Source organism: Ptychodera flava, chromosome 20 (genome assembly GCF_041260155.1).
Source record: "Ptychodera flava strain L36383 chromosome 20, AS_Pfla_20210202, whole genome shotgun sequence".
Lineage (NCBI taxonomy): Eukaryota > Metazoa > Hemichordata > Enteropneusta > Ptychoderidae > Ptychodera > Ptychodera flava.
Window position 1 is genome coordinate 12896171 of NC_091947.1, and position 12002 is coordinate 12908172.

The window sequence follows — 12002 nt, forward strand, 5'->3', positions numbered from 1 at the left end:
GATTGTATTACCGTGCAGCCACTCTTATAGAATTAGAATGAGTTATTACCGCGTTCTGACATGCCATTGGCCAGAAAGTAAAACACAAGTCTTCAGAGAATGTTCGCTCAGTAGTATCTATAAAACAAAAGCTGATTGGTCCCAGATGCTTCCTCAGTAACTCGCCCTTTGACCTGTTGTCTTGTCAACAGAGGCCATCACTATTCTGCCACAGCTTATTAGGCACGCCAACGCAGCAGGAAGCAGCGACACTTGCTATCTCCTCAAGTACATCTCCCCAACAACATTCCTGCTACCATATTTATCTGGTCATCGACGACCTTACTCGTTTCGGAACACGGATAACTTTAGTATGTTGAAACCGATGCCCCTGTGAAACCACTTACTAGTGGCAACAGAGCACCATGGGGTGGACATACGGTAAAGGAAACATCCATTGTGTGTATAACCATTCCACAGCAAACTCTCTGCTGATATTGATATAAATATCACACTGATATCGGTTCCATAAAGAAAAGATCCCTGCGGATGCAATGGCAACCAAAACCACAAAAAAGCATTTTAGGGCTATCATAATTCCCCTTGTATTTTGGGCAGTAGGGACCACCTCAGAAGTTTGGTGATGTACGGAAGTCTGGCTTAAAGAGTGAGTCACTATCATCAGATGTAGTCATACAGTATTTGAACACACACCTGATGGTGTAAGGGCCGCCTCCCCACAAGCCTAGTCAAGTCCCTGCCTGAGTATATGTTGCCTTGAAAGATTTTTAGCCTTCGCCCATACTCCATCTCTGAAGGCAAAAATACTCCAGCAGGGACTAGACTACCACAAACCATCCCCCTGAAGGAGAAATGTTAACTCTTATGACCCTCTATCTTTGATATTCATCAAATTTTATGTCTTGATAAAATATGACTGCAATAATTATGAATGCGGTAGTGAGCATGAATCCACCTGGTTTGATTTAAGGCTCAATAAACTCCAAAATATATTTGCAGAGCCCTAAATAAAATTGGCGAGGCACAAAGTCTACTTTTTCGAAACTGTGAGACCATTTCTTCTTTAAAGTCTATCAGGAACCGTGTCTGAAATGTTGTAAATTTCCACAACTTGACGTAAATTAAACAAAACATACTGGATGTGAATCTCCTCTACCCTTCCTGTTCACCTAACTGTTGTAACTCTTGCAACAACAGCTTCTGCATCTTTGCAGAACTGCTCGCAAGTGATGAAGATAACAGAAAGATGGTGAGGTGATTCCAGACTTTGCATCAGAATGCATTAAACACGCCATCATTTCATTTCAGTTTACCTGATAGGCGCCACAATGTCTAACTACTGTCAATAAAAATCTTCAGCCCCAGCCAGTTTCGAGTGACCCCTCTTGACCTCTTGGAGTCCCTGATGAGGCCGATATTAGAGGGAAGGTGTAACGATTGGTTCTCATATTCAGGCAATTCAGGGTAGCCAATTCATACTATAACTCATGCAGTTTGGACTTTCCATACAGGACACAAAACTCGACTGGATCTCAGTTTAAAGTCACACATGTGGTAAATCTTCAGCTAATATTCAAAAGAGGAAGTGCGGAGCAGATATAATTACAAATTGGGATAAATATTTCCAGTGGCTAAATTGCTCACCGTTGCTGAAAACAACTCAGTGTCACACAAAGTTAGTGATTACTGACGTCACAGTTCCGTTCCTCATTCCTGGTGGGATAAACAACACCGAAATATCCTCTAAATGGCCTTGTCTCCTCACGGAGTCACTGGTCAATGTCTTGAATATGGGCGAGTGACATGTTCAATAAACTTCTGCACAATTTATGGTGGACTGACGCATGACAAGGCCCTCTGCAATTGTTGATATACATTCATGCCATGGACGATGTCTCCAACTGCTTGAAAACCTTCATTACCGTCCTCAAAGACGGCATCATCACATGTTCATAGAAAGTAACCGTAAAAACCCTACAAAGCTGACCACTTTTAATTCAATCACCATATTTTTTCCACAAAATGTAATTTTATTTTATCCTAAGTTTGGATTTCAGGAAAGTTGCCTTTATATCTTTTAATCATCCAAAATTGTGAACATATCCATGAACTGTCAAAAAGTGGAAATCTCTAATAATTTGACACTAAAATTATTTTGGCTTTGTTGATTTCCTAATAATGCGATTATTTAAAATCATAATTATTTTTTTCTGATCGAATTGATAGGGTTTTTACAGTACTGCAGGTATGAAGGAGCATAGGGATGGTATGATTGTCTGGTGAAGAAACTGATACACACATGGAGAGAAACCAGACTGATGAATTGGCAAGCTTGTGTCTGCAAACTCGGTCACTGTGACACTCTTTACAAAGGTGGCAGGGAATTGCCACAATGAAGAAAATGCTCCCACACAGATCTTGTGGGAGATGCAAGTCTGTTTTAGCTATGCTCTGACACCTCGGTTTGAGCGATATGATCAGGCATTCAACTATCATGAGTTTTTTGAGATTCACTGAGGGAGAAAAACGCGTAAAACACAAGTTAACGAAGTCAGACGTAAAACTCAGCCATGCGATGGGCAAAATTGTATAAGATTTGTGTGAAAATCTTCAATCTGGAAACCTGTGGTTCTGCTCGGTTGACACCACCAATCAATGGAGACCCTCCATTCTCACAGCAACCAAGCCCTTTCTCTTGTTTAAATCGGTGAGAACCAGATAACTGTCCAATCCCGTTGCAGTCCCTAGGGCTGTAAAGACTGTTAGGCACAGCTAAACCGTGAGCTTAAATCCATGGATCAGTGCCACCAAAAAGGGGAACATAAAAGTGTTGCAGACTTTTTTTCTTCGGCAAACAAAACACCATTCACCTATCCCATGCCTTTCATTCCGTTCCATATCTTTTCGGAGACACTCCCACCCCGGCATCCATCATCTCCGGCACCCTGTGCCATCAATGCCTCGGGATGACAGTCGGGAGGAGCTAGCTCGCCTGTTCAACTCGTGTGTCCTCTCTGTCTTCTTTGAACAGAGGAGTCTGCATATTTGTCTGATGCAGTCAGCAGAGTGCTTTTGTAATTCAAATGCTGATCCTTCACACGATAGACAAAATACAAAAAATCTAGCAATAATATGTTTTTTATCAACTTATCTCTATAGGCCTTATCTCAAAACGTATACTATGCCACACTCTTATATATATATATATATATATATATATATATATATATATATATATATATATATATATATATATATATATGAGATGAGCAGCTAGATTATAAAATTACTATAAAAGTAGAAGAATGTGAACCCTTGACATCTTTTACCAACCTTGCATGCTAATTGAGAAAACTCTAATGATGCACACTTTTGAACTTGTTTTGAAAGCATCAAGTATCTATTACAGTACGCATGGCAGTCCATTTCCCAGGTGGAACATTATGTTCCTGTAGGTCAGGAACAGCATGAACAGGGCCCATGACTAATTAATTATACCATGGATGTTAAAAAAGGAATAAAAATTTAATAGGCATGACTGATGATACTTACATGTAATTGCTCATGATATCAACCACACTTGTCCCCTTCGAACAACACAACGACTGAGACAACAAAACCATAGGTTTTTTGGACACAACTTTTGGTTAGCTAGGGCACTAAATTGTGGGCGGTTCCAGTGAACACTGTGAAACTTCACAACAGATACTGACTGTTTAGGGAAGAATTTCTGCAGCTAGGTTATGTAACCAACCAGAGTCAACAAGTCTAAAACTTGCAGTCTGGATTTGATAGCAATCTCAGATAGCGATCTGACCAATCTTAATAAAATTAATCCTTGAAGGAGTATGCCTCTCTCATAACAGGGCAACACCACTCCAGATTGACACCGGTGGGGGCCCTGTCAGAAGTGGGAAGCCATATATATTTACATATACACATCATTCATAAACTGACTTTGATGGGGCAGTGGTGATATTTTGTTTGTTTGCGTTTCCTGTCCATAAAATTGACCTTGTCCTGATGAAGAGGCAAGTGTCATTGCTACCAGGAGACTACATGTCATTGCCAAGGTAAGAGCACCAAAAACGGGTCACATCATGCATTTCCGACCATCATGCACAGCTTCTGATAAATGAAAAGGTTTACCATTACGATAAGGCTGACAACGGTGATCTTTGGGATCTGCTCTATTTCTCAAAGCTGTAAAAGACCGCATCGATACTTCCGACATAAAACAGCTTTTTTGTGCACGGCTGGTTTTTTTCACCTGTGCAATATGAGTTCCAAAAAAGCTAGAGACAATATTGTCTATAAAATGGGATTTTTTTGTCAGGAGTGCTCATTTTCACAATTATGAAAATCATTGATTTAAAAGGACGATTTACACAATTTCAAAGAACAAATTGGTGCACAAAAATGTTTACGTAAATCTATGGTTTTCAAACATATTAGTCTTTGTCAAAATTTAGAAATTCCAAAATCTGTCCTAATCAAACAGCTTACAAACTGTACAGAGATTGCAGAAACTGGCGGGCACTAAGGAGTAACTCTCCCAGCAAAATCTCTGCTGCAGGCAGCGTTCCAGTTTGTTCAGTGAACCAGGGTCCTCCCACCAAGTGGAGGGACCTAGCGTAAACAGACATCAAAAAAGCAGGCCAGTCTTAGAAGACAGCATCTGTCTGCATTCACTGGCAAACAGTTCTGAAATCCATTAGGCGTAACTCAAACTGTCAAATACATTGTCACGCAATGAATGGACACCACGGTCATTAATTAACATATTGTTATTGGATGTCGCTGTCAACTTGGTTTTAACTCCTGACCAGTCAAATTAAAGGGAAACTAAATCAAACCAAAAACATTTACGGTGATTGTGCAATAGATGTTGTGAACTGTTTATCAAATTAACATTCAAAAGATCTGGGAATATTTTATGAGGCGAAATTTCTAAAGGGCATTTTGAGACAGATAAATAAGTCTGGCTATTTTTCCAAACCAGTGGAAATCAAAATGTCAGGCTTTTAACATGTGATGTGTAATATCTTATTACCCAATTGAGAAGTGATTTCAAACAAAATATGATGTCAGGGGCTTGATTAATGATGCAATATAATTTGAGATGATTGCAAAGTAATGATAAATGAAGACAAGTTGAATTACTTTGCATAAACACATGGCTTTCCAGATCACAATTGACTGCTGGCGAAAGTCGCGGGCCATAAAATATTAGCTGTGGGTCGCAACCTCGTGGCAGATCCACCATTACGGCTGTGTTTTCGATGGACATTTTACATAAACACATTGACTGCATCATGAATGGCAAGATGGTAGTTGGCATAACGCGGGATCTATGAATTACTGGAAAGGGTCACATTCTCATGTCTGATCTACGAATACCTTTGGTAGGAGTGGTGCAACCCACTGATGTACTTGACACGAGCTGAAGCAGACAACAACATAAGTTTTCTGTACTGTTTAGCTTTGTAGCATCATAATTTATTTTTTCGCACCAGCTGACATCTGTACGCCAAGTGGCTGTGAACATTGCATCATGGGAAATATGGCTGTGTGCTGTAAAACGAGGCCTGAATACCATCTAAGTTCCTGTGACATCATCTTTTGGAGATGTATGACAGTTGACAGCCAAAATTAAACGTTTCTTTGTCAGTATGCTTACTGGTAGAATCGAAACAAAGGTATATCTGTGAAATTCTTCTGTATGAGTAGTAGCCCAAGAAGATAAGAGGTTCAAACAGACTTGTTTTGATTTACAAGCACAAGTAAGTTATCCCCGATGGCATCTCATCTCAGTATTTTTGTCGTTTTAGCGCGTGACCTGGCATTTTCATCAAACCGTTGAACCATGGATGCTTTTACCGGTACACGAGGGATTTGAGGTGAGGGGTGCTCAAGCATGGCATTTGATCCCTCACTGGTTTGCAGCTGTTGCTCTTACTGGGATGAGCCTTCTGCAGGGAAAAAAAAGGCACTTTGAGACGTTGTGGAGCCCGTCAGATGCGGCCAAGACTCTTAAAAGGTGAAATTTCAAACCTCTGATGGCAGACACCAGATTCCTCTCTCCTCCTCCTCTGCTTCTGTCTGAGCCGTGTTCAAAACATCCCCATCAAGGCTCCTGACATGAAATATCTTGTATAATGAATCTCGGCGTTTTTCTGGAGTGTGCGGAATTTCTGTTTGTGTACATATATATCCTTCTGGCTACTCACCAGACATTTTATCCCATGACAAATGATATCTGCATTTCCAGTGTTTTGTATCAATCTTGTAATGGTATTTTATCGGGATGTACCACCTGACCCCTAGCAACAACACAAATACCAGTCGATACGTAAAACTCTCTTCAATTTACCAGATTCATTTCATCCCGAGACGCAAACATAATCAATCAAACTGTGACAGAAAACACGTTTTTTGGTGGCGATGTGAAATCTATCTGCCGATATTAATTGACACCTAAACTCATGTTTGGTGTAGGATACGACCAAGTTGAAATTTCCTTGCAATATGTTTGTACTTTGATGGAGAGTGGCACACATGTATGTATGTATCCCACAATGCAACATTCCAGGTTCCCCACACACACGCACCTCTTTCACAGGCTTTGGCTTTCCTTCTGAACAAACATGGCGGTGGGAGCCTGCCTCCATTGAGTCAAATTGCCTTTTTTTATCACTTGCATTCAACTACAAGATGATTGCCAAATTCCCCGTGACAGTTTTTTTTAACTTCTGCCATTATGTCCCGAGCCTTGGCTGGAAAACACCATCTCCTTGAAAACACAATTACTGCCAATTTACTCATTGGAACAGGGAGGAGAGTTTTGCCAGACACAAAACAAAGGAGTCAAAGCGACCGTGGGGGCAAAACTGCCCTGTTACTGATTAGATCATCGTTGTTTACACCATCTACCTCCCAAGGTGCTTTGGACAACACCAGTTTAGCAAGGGCCCACTGCATTTTAAATGACAACTATTCTTTCTACTCTGATCGGCCTGGCCAATTAGCAGTGCCCACCAGCTCCAACAGAAGTTTTGTGACTAATTTGTAAGTCATCCATTCTTTTTTCACATGAATGCTTCCTGGAGGGGCAGAAAGGTTCATCCACACACACAGACCCTTGAGACTTCTCTGGGGGTGTATGGTTCATTCACCACACAGGAGGGTCCAGTGATTCGTATTCCTCCTATCTGTCTTTTGAATAGTATTCTTACGCCCGGGGCCCTATCTAATCAGCTAGTCTAGAATGACAGACATCGAGACTGCTTTCTGCAGATGCATGCAAATGCTAGATATCTATATTGCAAATGCATCTATCATTTAAACCGTGATACATCATATCGTCTTTGCCCCACACGACCGTCATTATCTTACAAACACTACATATCCCATTATAATGCAATACATGTAATGCCATTTGTGTCCCTGGTAAAATTCAAGTTTGCTATAAACACAAATTAGTCCACTTACAGTTTTCAAGATCTGTTAGATGTCACTGCATGCATAGTCCATGCTCTCTTTCTGATAGCAGCAAAAGGTCTGCTTGTTTGCTCGGACGAATGACAGATCTGACTCTGGACTAGTTTGCATACCCAATGTGTGAGCTAGCTGCCAAGCTGCCAAGCAGGACTGTTGGTTTGTGTAATGAGCCTATCTCTAATCCCCAGCGCTGGTAACTACACTAAAAATTGTTTATACTTGCCTACCCTTCAACAGATTAGCCTGCTAATGGTTGGGTGGGAAAAAAACGACCTTCTATTTAGTCTGTTTCAATGTCTTGAACCCTGGTTTACTTGCTGGCACCCTTCTCCCGACAGATGGGACCCATCACCTGCTCTCTTCAAGATGTAGTGTTCTTTCTTCAAAACACCAAGATTCTCACGTACATAAAATAGTACTCAGGAAACACGAGACATAAACAAAAAACTGCTGCAAAACAAATTTGACAATGTTATCTCTCATTTCCCCTCTTGAATCGCACGGCCAAAACCCCCCTTTCCCTGAAACACAGCCTTCTTCAAAATGTTGATACTTGCCAGCTGAAAAGAGTTGATTTGCAAGAAACATTTTGGAAGGATTCTTTCTATGAAAGCTATATGCACAGAGACAACAGGAAAACTGTAGCATCACCTTGTGATTTTACTGTGAGATCAGAAAAGCTTATTTTTCAGAGTCGCAGAATATCACTGGTAAACACATATACACTAACAATAGTACCAGGTGCAATACAATCAGAAAGCTAATATTATCCAGTGTATCAGAGAATATTTGCACAGTGCATGATGGGTAATGTCAAAAGTTTATTAACCATGCCCAGTATTTACATGGTAATTAATCTAACAATTTGTTGATGTGGCTACTGGGTTACATCCTGTTGTCTAAGGGGGTGTCAGATGTACACAGTGATTAGCCGCTATCATTTGCTGTTAGTTTATATGTCATGGGCAAATTAGCATTTTTAATTGAAACTAGGGACCAAATCCCCTAATTAACATAAGCTATGTGGTACAGCTCTTTCATATGACCCCCCTGTTATGTAAACTGTGAACACTGCATTGTTTGTACAGTTTAATTCATTTCCTAAAATTGTCTTCAGCAATCTTTTGACCTTTGTGTTTGTGTTTGTGATTGTGATTTTGCAGCCCCATGCTATCACACCCCAAATGAAAATGGATACCGGTGCAACAGCTGTACAAGCCTGTAAAACCATGGACTGTGTCAGGTGCAGACTGACGAATTGACTGTGATTCCATATGTGTCTTTTCCTGGAAAATATGAGGATTTTTTTAATGGTTTGCAGATGGGGATCAGCCTGCACACTTCATACGTACACACATATTTCTCTTAATTCCCACCTTAGCCAATTTCTAAGAAATTAGGGATGATATGGAAAAGACAGTAAAATCACAGACATTAGTTGGGGGCAGACTGTCTATGGTAAAATCTGCACTGTTGGAAGTTGACTTTTGACAGAAATTTGTAAAGAAGTCACTCCTTGTGTTGTTGTTTTTGAGTCAAGATTCAATGGACCTTGCAGTCCCGGCTGAATAATTAAAATGCACAGTCATCCCACTTGCATGACTTGTGCTGGTGGTGGCCGTGATTAATGAAATGGTGTTTTGAATGCGGTTTACACACAGCTTCCTACCATCCATGTAGGTAACAGTATGACAGCAGGAGCAGAAAGTTAACAGTCCAACTTGAAAGTTGAATGAACTCCCACAGGAAAAGGATTATTTTACACCATGTGCTTTATCTGATGAGGAAGAAACACTGCATCAAAGGTGGGTGCTGTCAGTTACAGAAAACAGCCATCTTAAAGGTCTGGCAGGTAATTTTTCAAAACTCTTGTTGATGAACCGCTTGTCTCAGACAGAAAAAAATTACCCGGCATAAGGGGCACACTTCGGCGGGATGTTTAATTTGAAAGGGCGGCGGGATGATGGTGATCAGGGAATATCTGTTGACAAGACTGCAGTCACACCTGTACAGTCTAGGCAACAACATCTCTCTGGGAGGACTCGATGGCCATTTAGAGGAGAAAAACAAGTCTGAAAAGAGCGGGAGACAAAACAGCAGTGAAAGCCCGGCAATTGACAGAGAAAGGAGTGAAAGGCCAGTCATGTCAGACAGAGTGGGGTACCTGACTCGGTACCTGATCAATAGACGACACAGTTCCACGTTATGAATGAACTGATCAATAAAAGGTAAACCTTCCCCCCTGCTCCTCAATCAATGAACGGTCACAGCAATGAATGAATGGGAGTACGGCTCTGAATACATGATAAATACACCGATAGCGGGAACACTGATTTATGCAGCCAGGCACTTATCTTGCCTAGTAGGGCAGAGAAGCCCCCGTACAGTTGTGTCCACAATGTGTACTCCGTGCCCTTTGCACCTCACCTTTGTGGAATATTAACCTGCATCGGAAGTGAAGCTCTCGAATGAAACATTCCAGGAGTGGGCACCACTCAAGGGAGATTAGAAATTTCTCAAAAGACCCATGGCCGGCACCCTGCCGGTCGTACCGTTTTAAAAGCTTGGCAACAGGTAAATGATGAGATACCAAGGTGAAAACCCTTGTCTCTCTCTCTCAGTGAAGCCAAATCAAGAACTGATAACGTTGCCAGTGAAATCACCAGGCCGCATAAAATTACTGTCAAAACACTTCAAAATTGCTCTCTTGGAACACAAACTTGAACTTGAACCGGATGTTCTGTCAACCATCGGTAAATGATGGTCTGTGTGACACGCAGGTCTGACTGTGTAAATAAAACACTGGCTGGCCATTTCCAGCTTTGAAATTTGTCCACTTATATGCAAATGTAAAGAATCAGACCGAGGAATTTCTGGCCATGCTTGTATACTTTGAGTACCCCCCTTCTTTGCACAATGAAGCTGAGTCATTCATGACGGATCCCCACAGCAATTCTGAGTGTGAATTATCATCATGGCAACCCACAGGAAAACTTCCGCTTCGTGGCTCTGAGCAAACTCTGCTCTTGTGTTCACGGTGTTTGACCGTTGGGCAGAGCCACAATGCAGAAAGGGGTGCTGTGCCACACAATCCATGGGACAAAAAAATTCTCATGCACTCCCAGCATTTGCATGTCAATGGCACCACAACTTTTTTTTGAGAAGCCGGTAATCATCTTGAAGAAAGACGGTACCAAATTCAAAACACCTTCAGACTTCCCATTCACAGAATAGTCCAACAATAACCCAAAAGGACATTCTTGCACTGCATGAAAGGCGACCAAAAAGTTCTTAGCAAATGAAAGCAATTGGGTGCCAGTACTCAGTAATTGACTGGAGTCCTACCCCATCCTTCTTTTGAGATTTATCAAAATTCTCACATAAAACAAACGAAAAAGGTTGCCAAGGTTTGCTATGTCAGTTTAAGTAACACCTACATATAAACCGTTAAAAGTCACCTTTGAACGTTTATCAGCCTCGTCAGGATGTGTTAATCAGTATCTTTTGATTTTTGAGGATAGTGTTGGGAAGTACTTAGCAAACATTGTTGAACCGGATCTGATCTGGTGCAGGCAAGCATCGTCATCAACACCCAATTTACACTCATTATCAATACACTGAACCAGAGTAACTCCAAACCCAGTATGTTGGGCTGAGTACGTTTGCTTTGGATATTTAATTTTGCTCCAGTTTCGAACCACGGTCCCTCCACAAACACAGTCTGTAAATTTTATGGATAAGATAAGACACCACACCGCATCCTTCACTTGTCACACAGCGTGTAACCAAGCACCTGTACTGCTGTCAAAACAACTCACAATTTTTTTCCCCTCAACTTCCTTCTATTTTTGGTATATTATTAGCAAACAAATTTCTGACTATAAACCTTGCAGTTGTCAGTTTTGTTGTGGTTTCTGTCTAATGGTCATGATCCTGCTACGCACTGATTTGCATAATTTCCTCATTTGTAAATTCTCCGCAAGCTTTTAAATATGTTAAGAAGGCACTCATCAAATTTACCACTAGAACAGTACAACTTGCTTACAAAAACCTTAACAGGGGGAGGTCTGAAGGAAAAGACAGTAAACAGACTGACTTGGAACTGGTGGGCTTTGTATGACAACTAGGTTGTCCTTACTGGTTGGCCCGGCCTGCCCTTGAGATTGAATGGCCAGAAAGCCTTGAATGGGACAGACCCAGCAGGAGAACTGTAAGCAAATAATTGAACAGAAAAGGAAACGAGGTAATCAAACCAAATTTACATCCCTGAGCACATAGCAACGTCAAAATTTGTGAAACTTGCCAGGCCCAAGCCTGAGTGGATGGGACACCTATGGAAGTGGGTAAACATCCAGTGTTTGTCCGTAATTCCATTTTGTCTTGGCAGATAATACAAGGCAGGTCATGGTTCGCGTCATGAAAATATCAAGTGGATCATTCCCATGATTAGTGGAAGTCTGGCATTTAGAGTTTTTTGGGAAAAAAAGAAAGTAATCCCCTGA

The 12002-nt window shown here is 41.1% G+C and overlaps 1 protein-coding gene across 6 annotated transcripts in view; it reads right to left on the minus strand.

The window, feature by feature from the left end:
• Positions 1-12002, minus strand: part of LOC139120066 (fibroblast growth factor receptor 4-like) — a 45946-nt gene that overhangs the window by 26269 nt on the left and 7675 nt on the right. Inside the window, exon 1 of one of the 6 annotated variants that reach the window (XM_070684136.1) lies at positions 7492-7627. The exons of the other annotated variants lie outside the window; for them this stretch is intronic. The gene's annotated coding sequence lies outside the window, so the exon portion shown is untranslated. Of the gene's footprint in view, positions 1-7491; positions 7628-12002 lie in introns of those variants that run through there. 6 annotated transcript variants of the gene reach the window in all.